Raw genomic sequence first — 12211 nt, 5'->3', positions numbered from 1 at the left:
TGGCTTGGGTCAGGCACACCTTAGTCCTCAAAGTGGCATCTTTGATTTTTAGCACTTGAAAGAGGTCTTTTGCAGCATATTTGCCCAATGTAATATGTCCTTTGATTTTTGAATGCAGCTTCCCTGGGTGTTGATTGTGAATCCAAGTAAAATGAAGTTGTTGACAACTTCAAAATTTTCTGTTTATCATGATGGTGCTTACTGGTCCAGTTATGAAGATTTTTGTTTTATGTTGAGGTGTAATGCATACTGAAGGCTGTAGTCTTTGATCTTCATCAGTAAGTGCTTCAAGTCCTTTTCACTTTCTGCAAGCATATTAAGTAATGCACTTTGGCACAGTAACTATCTTTAAATAGACAAGTTCCATGCTCAGCATCCTCTGCTCAGCGTACTATAAAGTGTACCCATGTGAGAAGAAACTTACTTGGCTTCAAATTCAGGTCTTCAGTTTGGATTGCCTTTGCTTGGTATTTTTTATTTGAGGTTCTTTTTTTTTTTTTTCTTTTTAATTGTTTTTATTGTACTTTAAATGAAGGTTTACAAAACAAACTAGTTTCTCATCAAAAGTTAGTACACATATTGTTTTATGACACTGGTTAACAACCCCACGACATTTCAACACTCTCTCTTCTTGACCTTGGGTTCCCTATTACCAGCCTTCCTGTTTCCTCCTGCCTTCTAGTCCTTGCCCCTGGGCTAGTGTGCCCCTTTAGTCTCATTTTGTTTTATGGGGCTGTCTAATCTTTGGCTGAAGGGTGAGCCTCAAGAGTGACTTCATTACTGAGCTGAAAGTGTGTCTGGGGGCCATACTTTCCGGGTTTCTCCATTCTCTGTCAGGCCAACAAGTCTGGTCTTGCTTTTTGAGTTAGAATTTTATCCTACATTTCCCCCCAGCTCTGTATGGGACTGCCTATTGTGATCCCTGTGAGTGCAGTCAGTGGTAGCTGGGCAACATCTAGTTGTACTGGACTCATTGTGTGGTCCATTCGTCCCTTGTATCTTTAGTTTTCTTCATTCTTCCCTGCTCCCAAAGGAGTGAGACCAACGGAGTATACTAGATGGCTGCTTGCAGGCTTTTAAGACCCCAGGTGCTACTCACCAAAGTAGAATATAGAACATTTTCTTTATAAACTATGTTATGTCAATTGAGCTAGATGTTCCCCGAGACCATGGTCCCCACAGCCCTCAGCCCAGCAATTCTGTCTCTCAGGGAATTAGGATGTGTCTGTGGAGCTTCCATGACCTTGCCTTGTACAAGCTGAGGCTCATTTTTGTTTCTCAATTCATGGGGTCAGTACATATGTTGTGTCCTTCCCACAGGCACTGGATTGGACCAAAGGTTCAGCTGCTCTGAGTGGTGACTGCCCATCTGTTTGAGGTCTCTCCAGATGCTGCCCCAAGTGAATTTTATGCATGCCACACAGTCTTTTAAGTCAGAGGATCCCAAACATGCCCTTCAATTATGGTGAATATTCATCCACTGGTTTTTGACCCAGGAGGTAATAGATAACTAAAGTAAACGTCCAGAAATGTTGCTTTATGCACATAGACTCACGTATAACCCAAAACCCACTGCTGTCGAGTCAATTCCGACTCACAGGGACTCTGTAGGACAGAGTAGAACTGCCCCATAGGGTTTCCAAGGACCACCTGGTGGACTGTAGCTCTTAGCCACCACACCAGCAGGGTTTCCAGGCTTATGTATAGATTTAGATTTTTTTCTAGACAATCCTGTTCCATCCCTATGCCAGTACCATATTGATTTAATTACATTAGTTTTAAATTCTGTGCAAGTAAATTTCCTCCATTATTATTGTTTAAAAAATATATTCTTGGTTATTTACCCACACTTACTCTCCCAGAAGGATTCTGTAATCAAATTGTCAGATTCGATTACAATCCTTACCCCAACCAACCAACAAGAACGTCCAATAAACTTTCCCAAACAACCAACCCTATTGCCATTCAGTTTACAATGATATTTAGTATATTCTGGTTAATTTATGAAGGCTTACATCTTTATGATATTAGTTCTCTCTTTCCAAGATCATGATAGGTCTTTCATTCATTTAGGTCTTCTTCAATAAATTTTTGTATTTTTCTTCATACTTTTGTATTTTTCTTCATGTAGGTCTTATACCTTTCTGAAGGTACTTTATAATTTTTATTATTGTTAATGGGGCCTTTTTATTCCCATTTTATTTTCTAATTATTATTACTGGTGTAAAGAAAAGTTAAAAAATTTTTAAATTATCTTATATCCAGCCACCGTGCTACATTCTCTTACTCTTTTCTCTTTATTTCAAGTTAAGCTTCTTTAATTTTGGGGGTATATAGTTGTGATAGAATGGCTTTTCCTTCCTGGAGCCTGATACCTAGCTAATCTGAGGTAATAGAAAGGGGCCTTTTGTAATGTGGCTCTAGGTTAGGACAGAGCTGGGCTAGATAATCTTCATTTGTCCCTTCAGATCCTCTCTCCACCCTTCTCTGCCCTGGGTTGGGCCCCAGGAGACTGACCTCTATGAACAGTATGACCTGGGTTCCCCTACCCTCTGGCTTTTGGTTGGGTTTGGCCAATGCGAGGCACCATCAAGAAGCTGCAGGAGGGAGGAAGAGAGCCAGGGCATTTGTCCTCCTTGCTCCTGCCCTCCTGGGTTGTGGCTGGGCAGTGCTGTTCCACTGGGGCCTGGGAATTGCCTCCTTTCTTTCCTCCCAGGCTGAAGGTGATAACACACAGATCGCTGCTCCATCTCTTGTTCTGCCTAACCTTACTCATCACTCTGTAATACTCCATTTTTTGCACCCTATTTCACCACCCCTTTTAGTTGCCATCTGTTTCTGCTGGAACCCTGAAGCTTACTTACAGAGGCACTCTGGTTTGGGAGAAATGCGCGCAGGAGGTGAATCTATGATGAGAAAGGCCTGCCGGTGACAATGGACAATGTATTCATTTTTTAAGACCTCTATTAAGCCGTCAGTTTTAAATTTTAGTTGTATTGGACGTGCTTCCTGCTTGGTTTGTCTTCTCAGTCATTGTCCACAGGACTCTGAGAAGCTGTAGGAATATGCAGGTGCAGACTCAAGGCCTGGTTTTACTTTCCACATCATGGAAAGGGACTGTACATCACAGGGCAGAGCCTTATGCTCCCGCAGGCCACCTGGACAGAGCCTGGAGAGAGTGACCTCCTGGGAGTATCCACAGCAACTACTCTTCACATCTCAAAGGTATTTGATGCTTTGTGTGTTACAGAGGGCTTTCATGTCCATGACTGCTGTGGATCGTCAACATGACCCTGTGAGGCTGAGAGGGCAGGAACTGACCCTATTGCAGATTGGAAATCTGAGGCCACAGAAGGTCAAATGACTTGAAGCAGCAAGTTAACAGCGGAACTGGGGAAATCCAGGTTTCTACAGGTTCTACCTCTCCTTAGAGTCAGCAATGTAAATGCTGTATTCTAAGACGCATCCACACCAAGAACCCTCCAAGAGCCAGTAAGTCACAAATGTGGGCTGTGTCTGCTGATTTCATTTGAGAGAACCGACACATCACCAGGGGATTCTCTCACCAAAGTCCTACTCCTTTGTGCAGGTAGAGGAATTATCCTTGGATTGTTTTTTCGTGTTCGATACAAGGAATTTTTTAGTTCATAGAACCTGACCAGTTTTCCAAAGTGATTCCAATAAGCGGGCTCTAGGTCTTTTTTTTAATTCATTAACTTCAGGAGTAAGCAATACAGGTGACAAAGCATCGAATTTAAGATGGGTGCCCAGAGGTGTTTTATGTTTTTTTGTTTAAATTGTGGTAAGTATATGTAACAAAACATTTGCCATTCCAACATTTTTGCATGCACAATTCAGTGACATTAGTTATGTTCATCCTGTTGTTTAACCATCATCATTATCCATTTCCAAATTTTTCCATTGCCCTTAATAGAAGCTCAGTGCCCCCTAAGCAATGAATCCCCTTCCCCTACCCCTATCGTTACTGAATGCAATGGATTTGCTGTTTGTATTCTTGTTAAGAATAACTAAGAATCAAGCAGATTGAAAACAGACATAGTTTATTACTTGCAACAAGTAAGGACACAAGAAAATCAGTCTCCAAACACTGTCTCCCAGAACAAAGGGCTGGAGGAAGTTTTTGTTATGCGGGAAAGGGGAAGTCATACATATTCATTAAATTCTTGGGAAGTGGCATGTATATTTATTGTGGGGCCAGGCTAGGAATTAGCATGGAAGTAGCAGATGGACCCCTGCTTCCGAAGTCTGGTGATTTTTGGTTTCTTGGTATGTCTTAGAGCTCAGGCTTAACTTCAAGTCACTGATTGTCTCACAGCACATGTGTGGGGATCTGGTTTCAGCTGGTTTGTCTGAAAAACATTTGTAAGCAGGGAGATTAGAAGGAAAACAGGATGGGGGGCCTCACAATCTTGCCTATAACCTGCTGTCTGAAGTTGTCCTGTAAAATCCTTCACTGGTACAGCCCCTGGCTCAGGGCCTGTCTGTTTCCTAACTGGTCTCACTACCACCCACCCCTGGTAACTGCTAAGGAACTTTCGTCTCTATGAACTTGCCTATTCTAGATATTTCACATAAATGGGTTCATACAATATTTATCCTTTTGTGTCTGGCATTTCCTGCAGCATATGTTTTCTAGGTTCATCCATGTTGTAGCATGTATCAGCACTTCTTTTCTCTTTATGGCTGAGTAGTATTGCACTGTATCAGAGGTTTTTTAAACTTTGGCTTCCCCAATTTGTTGATGCATGAGCCTCATCTACAAATGAGGATGGTACTGTTGTCTGGGAGAGCTCTTTGGAAGCTGTAAATTAAAGGCATGATTAAAATTAATAAGAACGAAATAAAATGAGAATGAACTAGACATAGAGTCTAAATTATTGATAACCACAAAGTACCGTTAGTACAGGCTGAAATAGAAAAAATGCGACCTTCAGACTGCGCTGCGAAATTCAAATCAACTTCCATTTGCCCTGGACACTAATAATTTGATTGAAAGGCGTACTTGTGACTTAGGAAGAATTTGTACACAACCCTGACAGGAAGCTATCTTTAGGACACTAATGAGCCGAGCTGCCTGAGACGTTCCTTGCTGCGGGCCTTATGCAGCAATTGCTGGCATTGCTGAGCTGCATTAAGTGTTTCTTGGGGAAACCTGGGCCCAAATAGGTAGTTCGAAGAGGCTCCCAGTTGGCTGATTACATCGGGCAAACTAGCTCTGGAGTTCCAAACACTGGGAAAAAAGCACAAATGGATGGAAGAAGAAGCTAGAGACACATTGAGCATTGAGATCAGAGAGAAGAGCGTGGTGTTAAGGAGCCCAAGGAGGAAATTTCCCAGGGGCAGCCCCAGCTTTGCAGTTGGAGTTCTTTTAATTAAATTCAAGGGCTCTTGTTTAAGCCTCAGAGTCTTAGATTTATACCGATCAATGAACTGAATTCAAACGTGGAGAGTATCACGGGACATTTGGGGCTGGCACCTCACAGTGGAACAAAGGGCAGCCATATTGGCGCCGCATCCCTGGCGCATGCGCAGTCACGGAAGCCAGGGGGACAGAGCAGGTTGTACGCAATTGCAACACTTTGGAGAAGAACCCTGGCTTTGGCGTGCGCAGGACCAATTCTCTGACTCTTTACCGGCCACTGGCAAAACAACCCTGAGCACGCCATGGTGACTTCGATTTTTCCTTTAGGGCAAGTCGCAGCACTTCACGGCTGGGAAGATGAGATGGAAGAACTGAGCTGGGCAGGTTGGCTGAACAAGCACGGGGGGAAGGCATCAGACGCAGCTTTCTTTTTGTCTCCACTGCCCCATTTAACTTTATCAAGTGGAAGCTGAAACTTTGGATGGCCCTATGACTGGGAGTCCTTGGGTGGTGAAAACGGTTAAGCACTTGACTACTAACCCCAATGAGGCAGGCGTTTCTGAGAGACCTGCGTTGGCTTATCCTCCTACACAGGACAGAATAAACTGCACGTTCTTCTAAAATTGTCCTCAACAGGATAACCACAGAACCGACCATAGATGGCCTCACCCCAGCTCTGGGTAGAGACTTAACATCCTAAACAACCTAGTGAAAGAAAATCAACCTCTTCCTCCCTTCTGGGGATCAAACCCTTTTCTAAAGAAAATGCATAGTCATCCCCCAGCCCTAAGCACCTGGGTGAAGAACAATCCGGAATATTCATGATGAAGTTGCATCTCCCTGTCTGCTCTCTGTAAAAGCCCACCCCCAGCCTGCCTACGAGCAGTCTTGGAGGTAACATCCCTGATTGCTCCTTTCCTTGTACAACGAAGTAAAGGCGTCTTTCTAATCTCCCACCTCGGCCTCTTGTTTATTGGCTGTAACAAGTCATGCCAAGCAAAACCTGGGTTTTTCACCAGGCAACACAAAGGTTGGAGGTTCGAACCCTGCCAGAGGAACCTCAAAAGAAAGGCCTGGCGATCTGCTTCCAAAAAGGTCACAGCCTTGAAAACCCTATAGAGTTGCAGTTCTACTCTGCACGCATGGGGTCTCCATGAGTTGGAATGACTCCAAGGCAACAGTTATGTCTTTTCTGATCACCCCCAGGGGGAAAAGGTCTGAAAGTCTTAAGAAATACCGTCTCAGTTTAGAACTTGGAGGTTTCTGGTCCAATGTATCAGTCCATGTGTCAATATTCGTTCCAGGCTAAGGCTGGCTTGGCCTGGGGAGGGATCTGGCCAACGTCTTCCTCCTCCTTGGCCTCCTCGTCCCCAACTCACCTGCAGTTTCTGACCTTCCTGACCCTCCTAGGGTGGGGCTGGGGAGGCTGGCCAGGCTGACACTGACCTAAGAGAGTTGTGTGCTTTGGGGTCAGCCCCGGGTTTAGAGCTGCCCCTTTCTCTCCTGGGGGCTGGCACAGGTTATATGGAGACCTTCAAGGGCAGGGTCACCCCACCTTAGTCCCTTGCTCTGAGAGGATGTAGTTTATTCCCATGCTCACTTGCTCCCTCCCCACACTCTAGGAATCAGACAGCCCATCTGCAGCCCACCTCTGCCAAGTCTGCTCCTAGGTGGCTCCTGACTGCACTGGCTCTCATATGTCTGGTCAAACTCTGGGCTGCAGACTGGCCCCTGCTTGTAAATGAGCCATGGGAACAGCAAGCCAGCCTCTCATCTCCATCACTGTACCCCTAACTGCCGGGGGCTCCCATCCAGCTCTTTGGGAGGTTCAGTCCCTCCAGGCTTGAGGTGAGAGACAGATACCCTCCTTTACTCTGGCTCCTCTTACGGGAAGTGGGACTCCAAGCCCTCTCTAAAGAAATCCTCTGTCAGACATGTTCCTGTCCTATGCTTTTATAGTCGAGGTATTGATGAATTGTGAAATCTCTCCTTGTCCCCCTGCTCTGATATTCCTGTAGGGAGGCCCTTCTCACACTTCCTCTGCTGTCTGAGATCTGGTGTCTTGGTGCCTCTGGTGGGTTAGGACTTCAGCATATATTTTGGGGGGCCACAATTCAATCCATAATGTCCCAGTACCACTTGACTCTGGTTCTTAATTCTCTGCCCTCAAATCTCAGCCCTGTTGATTCCTTCCTTGTGGGTAGCCTTGAGTGTTCCTTGGTTTCTTGGCTTGTAGACGATCCTCACGTGGCATCTGTCTTCCCCGGTGTGTGTGTCTCTGTGTCTATTTTGGTCTTTTTATAAGTCGGAAGTGATTAGGTTTAGGACCCACCCTACACTGGCATAACCTCATTAATGTAACACAAGGAAAATAATATTTCCAAATAAGCTCCCATCCACAGGTACAAGGGCCAGGAATTCAACACATATTTTGGGGGGACACAATTCAATCCATAACACTATCAGGTAGTAAACATTCTCCACATTTGTTCTTTTTTTTTTTTTAATTCCCCTCCAGACTTGCTTTTGCAATTCTAGGTAGAACCTTGTGTTTCATATAAAATTTAGAATCACCTTATAAAATTTTACAAGAAATCCTGCTGGGCTTTTCGATTAGGATTGCATTAAATCCAAGTTCAATTTGAGTAGAATGAACATCGTAACAATATTGAGTCTTCCAAACAATGAACACGTCCTATCTCTCCATTTATTTAGGTCTTTAATTTCTCAGATGTTTTATCCTGTAAGGAAGAAGGGGCACGTGAAAGTTGGAGAGCCCAGGAGGGACATGAAGAGTTCAGAGGAGCTGCCGTACTGCTTAGGACTGCCTCCCGCCCCAGCCTCTGAGGCCATGAACCACCCCTTCTTCCTCAGCACACTTTACTTCTTAGACGTTGGTTTCTCTTACTCCAGCTTAGCAGGGACTGAACAAGGACACAGGCTTCTCAGTGTACAGGTCTTGCACATATTTTGTTAAATGTACCCTTAACCAATTGCCATAGAGCGATTCCAACTCCTGGCAACTCCATGTGTTACAGGATAGAACTGCTCCGTGGGGTTTTCTTGGCTGTGATCGTTACGGAAGCAGCTCGCCAGGCCCTTCTTCCACAGAGCTGCTGGGTGAGTTCCAACTGCTACCCTTTAGGTTAGTGAATGAATGCAAACTGCTTGCACAACCCCAAAACCAAAAAACCAAACCCACTGCCGTCGAGTAGATTCTGGCTCATGGCGACAGGGACTCTAGATGTACCCTTAAGTACCTCATATCTTAAAAAAAAAAAAATTTAAGGCTAATGTAAATTGCATTTTGAAACTTTCATCTCCCAATTGATTTTAGCTAGAATATACAGATACAGTTGACTTTTCCATATTGACTTTGTATCCTGCCACCTTGCTAAATGAACTTCGTAGTGAAACAGGTTGAGCCCTGTGCTCACTCTTTTTTGGGCTGGATGGTTCAGACGCAGCCTGTACACACACAGTGCCATGGACAAAGTTGCAGATGTAAGGATGTCCTCAGGTCCAGCCATAGGTTGATTTCATCTTATTGCACTCAACAGAGACAAACCAAGATAAACATCCAGGCAAGGCTGGGACTGGGGTGAGGCCAGAGAGGCATAAAATTTAAGGAATCCCTCGCTCTCAGGGTTGTGCCAGTGCCAGGTCGACCTAGAAAGCAGAGAATGCCGCCTTCAAATTTGCAACCTGCTTCCCCGTTATTTTGAAACCCAAATGGAATTCAACTTTCTGTAAACTCCTTTTTCTATTTCCTTTGTTAGTGTTAATCGGAAGATGGAAGTGAATTTGCAGAAAGCAAATAGACCAAACTAGTAAAGTTGAAAAGTAATTCTTAATTTTTTAATCTCTTGTGTACCTACAGGCATCCATGGCATTCCAGCAGTGCACGTGTGTGGACAGCCTCCATCTGGGCAGTACTGCTAGAAGCCAAGACTCCTCGGAGTCGTCCTGCTCACTGCCCAGATTCTCGGGCTGCCCCAGATGGCAGGCTTCTCGCTGGGCTCAGCTGAGGGACATGGGCTTTTCAAAATAGCTCCTTGCCTCCACCCTACTCCCCTAATTTTTTCTGAGGCTCCAACATCTGGTACACCAAGTTCCTTCTTGGGTCCCACCACACATTGCTTTTGGGCAGAGGAATAGTCCTCCAGCTCCTTCTGAACGGTTAAATAAATACCCGTTGTTAGTTGTTACTTGTTACTTGCCATCTGAGTGGATTCAGAATCATGGTGACCCTACATGTTACAGAGTAGATCTGCTCTATAGGGTTTTCTTGTCTGTACTCTTAACAGAAGCAGATCTGCAGTTCCGCTGGGTGGGTTCAAACTGCCAACCTTCAGGTGAATAGTGAAGCACAAACCGTTTGTACCATCCAGGGACCTATGAAGGCTTTTTACTACCAAGGATTTCAGGGAAGGAGGGATGGGGGCTGGATTTTGAAGTTGCCATGTATCAAGTACGAGGCCAGGCCCTTTGCGTTTAACTCTCATAAAAACTCTGTGAAGCAGGTATTCATTCATTCAGTATCTGTTTAGCATTGTAAAAATGGTGTGGGGGCAGCATCTGACCTCCTCTAACTTCACGAGGGGGAAAGAAAATCAAGATCAACAGCCCAGAGCTGATTCTTATGAGGCAGAGGTCAGACACGCCTCCTCTCTCCGCCATCTTTACCAATTCTGGCACCAACCGTCCCTCCCATGGCACTTTCTACTTCTCTGCTGATAATTCATTGCAACGGCCACACAGGACTCACAGACAATACTCATGATTGTAGGGTTTATTAGAAGTAACAGGTTAATTGTCTTGGAAGAAGTGCAGCCAGAATGCTCCTTACAAGCAAGGATGGCGAGACTACATCTCACATACTTTGGACGTATTATCAGGAGAGATCAGTCCCTGGAGAAGGACATCATGCTTGGTAAAATAGAAGGTCAGCAAAAAAGAGGAAGACCCTTAATGAGATGGATTAACACAGTGGCTGCAACAATGGGCTCAAGCATGGCAACAGTTGTGAGAATGGCACAGGACCAGGCAGTGTTTTGTTCTGTTGTGCATAGGGTTACTATGAGTTGGAACCGACTTGATGGCATCTAACAACAATAGGTTACAATTCATGTTCAGGAATGCTCAGGATACAGTTCTTCCATCAGGACAGCCTGTTTTCAGCTGTGCCTGCAGGCATTCCTCTCTTGGGCCCCTGGGCCTCTGCCCTGCTGGGGCAAGTGTTACAAAGCTCTTTTAGCTCTGCCTGTAAATGCCCAGGGAGCCCTAGTGGCACAGTGGTTAAGAGCCCGGCTGCTAACCAAAAGGTTGGCAGTTCATATCCACCAGCTGCTCCTTGGAAACCCTATGGGGCAGTTCTACTCTGTCCTGTAGGGTTGCTATGAGTTGGGATTGATTCAGTGGCAATGGGTTTGTTTGTTTTTTATAAGTTCCCAGTGCCCCCCTGCTCAAAGGCATTCAGCTTTCTTGCTGCATGGGTGGGAAGCCCACCACACAGCCTCCTGCCAATCCCTCCTGCCGCCATTTCTCTGACACTGCCGTTTTCAGTGTTAGAGCTCACTCTCTCTCTTTCTCTTTCCCCCTCTCTCTTGGCCTCCTGGTTCCAGGAATTTCTCAGTGCAGGGGATCCCAGGTCCAAAGGATGCACTCCGCTCTTGGCTTTTCTTCCTTGGCAGTGGTGAGATCCTCTCTTCCCACCTCTAGGATGGCTCGTTTTAAGCCTAGTGGGATGGCAAAACTGACTAATCCCTTTGTTAGGGTTCCATAGACCTTATTTGGATTGTCCCACCCCACATAGGTGCCATGAACTTTATTTACATTATGAGCAAGCTATCCAGTCCTCTTGGTGGGCCACAATTACCTTATTTGTATACTCCCACCAAATCACTTTGGTGTTAGTTAACAAGACCATGATGAGAAAGGCCACACAAAAGTGAACCATCACATTGCAAGCATCAGTATTTGTTCGGCACTGAGGATTCAGCAGTGAACAAATGAGAAAAAACTCCCTGCCCACAGGGAGCTTCTGTTCTAGTGTGTGTAGGGGGAAGGGGGAGGGGGGCAGGACAGACAATAAATGAGGCAAAGAAGTAACATCAACAACACCTCAGATGGTGATAAGTCCTGGTGGGAAATAAGCCAGGGCCAAGGGTATGGCTCCCACATCTTGGAAGAAGTACAACCAGAATGCTCTTTAGAAGCAATGATGGCAAGACTACGTTTCACATACTTTGGACATGTTATCAGGAGGGATCAGTCTCTGGAGAAGGACATCATGCTTGGTAAATTAGAGGGTCAGTGAAAAAGAGGAAGACCCTCAATGAGACCAGTTGACACAGTGGCTGCGAAATTGGACTCAAGCATAACAACAACTGTGAGCACGGCGCAGGACCGGGCAGTGTTTCGTTCTGTGGTACATAGGGTCGCTATGAGTCAGAAGCGACTCGATGGTCCCTAACAACAGCAATAAAAGCAAGGGGTAGGGAATGCTGGACTGCAGTGGAGATCAGGGAGGTCATGCCTAGGTGACATTTGAGGAAAGATCTGAAGGAGGCGACAAAGTGAGGTGTGAGGATACTTGGGGGGAGAAAGTTCCAGAAAGATGGAACGGTTGGTGCAAAGGTCCTGAGGCAGGAGTGTGTCTGGCATGTTGCAGGAACAACAATCAGCCTGTGTAGCTACAGCAGAATGAGCAAGACAGAAAGAACTAAGCCAGGGTCGAGAGTTAACAGGCTGTTATGGATTTGTTTGTGGTCTCTAAAAATATATGTTGAAGTCCTAATCCCAGTGTGACCTTGTTTGGATATAGGG

General features: G+C 45.3%; 1 long non-coding RNA gene and 1 other non-coding gene across 2 annotated transcripts in view; one reads left to right on the top strand and one right to left on the bottom strand.

Moving 5' to 3' along the window:
* Positions 1-11004, top strand: part of LOC135231624 (uncharacterized) — a 43039-nt gene extending 32035 nt beyond the window's left edge. Inside the window, exons 3-5 of the long non-coding RNA XR_010322411.1 lie at positions 3251-3492; positions 8422-8503; positions 9264-11004. This is a non-coding gene — a long non-coding RNA (uncharacterized LOC135231624). The remainder of the gene's footprint in view (positions 1-3250; positions 3493-8421; positions 8504-9263) is intronic.
* Positions 3001-3205, bottom strand: LOC111753200 (small nucleolar RNA SNORA73 family). The gene has a single exon (XR_002788087.1). It is a non-coding gene; the product is annotated as a small nucleolar RNA SNORA73 family (small nucleolar RNA).
* Positions 11005-12211: the final 1207 nt, after the last annotated feature.

This window comes from Loxodonta africana, chromosome 7 (assembly GCF_030014295.1).
Source record: "Loxodonta africana isolate mLoxAfr1 chromosome 7, mLoxAfr1.hap2, whole genome shotgun sequence".
In the NCBI taxonomy this organism is placed as follows: Eukaryota; Metazoa; Chordata; class Mammalia; order Proboscidea; family Elephantidae; genus Loxodonta; species Loxodonta africana.
This window is presented reverse-complemented; position numbering and strand designations above follow the sequence as displayed.